Source organism: Dipodomys ordii, unplaced genomic scaffold (genome assembly GCF_000151885.1).
Source record: "Dipodomys ordii isolate 6190 unplaced genomic scaffold, Dord_2.0 Scaffold91, whole genome shotgun sequence".
NCBI classification, from domain to species: domain Eukaryota; kingdom Metazoa; phylum Chordata; class Mammalia; order Rodentia; family Heteromyidae; genus Dipodomys; species Dipodomys ordii.
Window position 1 is genome coordinate 4,026,594 of NW_012267307.1, and position 523 is coordinate 4,027,116.

A 523-nucleotide genomic window follows, 5' to 3' on the forward strand; every position below is an offset into this window, starting at 1 on the left:
GTGGCCAGGCAGGAAGGCACCACGCCCCGCCAGCCCCCACAGCCAGGGGGGAAGGCACCCGCCCAGCCAGCCCCCGCAGCCAGGGGGGAGAGTCAGCCATGCAGGGCGGTTGCCCAGCCACTGTGGCCAGGCTGGGTCCTCAGTCCAGGCCCAGGCAGGCAGCACAGGTGTCATCCAGACCCCACACCTGCTCTTGTACCACGCAGGAATGTGAGGGACGCGGCTCCAGGGCTGAGCTTAACACTTAAAAGCTGCTTCTGATCTGCTCTCCTGGTCAGAAGATAATTGGCGTGAATCGTGAGGAGGCAGGCGGGGAGGGCCCTGGAGGAGGCCAGACCTTTGAGGGGCTTCGCGCTGTGTCCCAGCCACATGCGGTGGCAGAGACGGAAGACACCGGGCAGCCCGGCTTCGGGCCACACCATGGGTGATTCCCAGCCAGGACGCCAGGAGGAAGGCGGGGTCCTGCGACCACGCGCCCGCGCTGGGGCTGAGATGACCCCCGTGGGGCCTGCCTCCCCCCCCC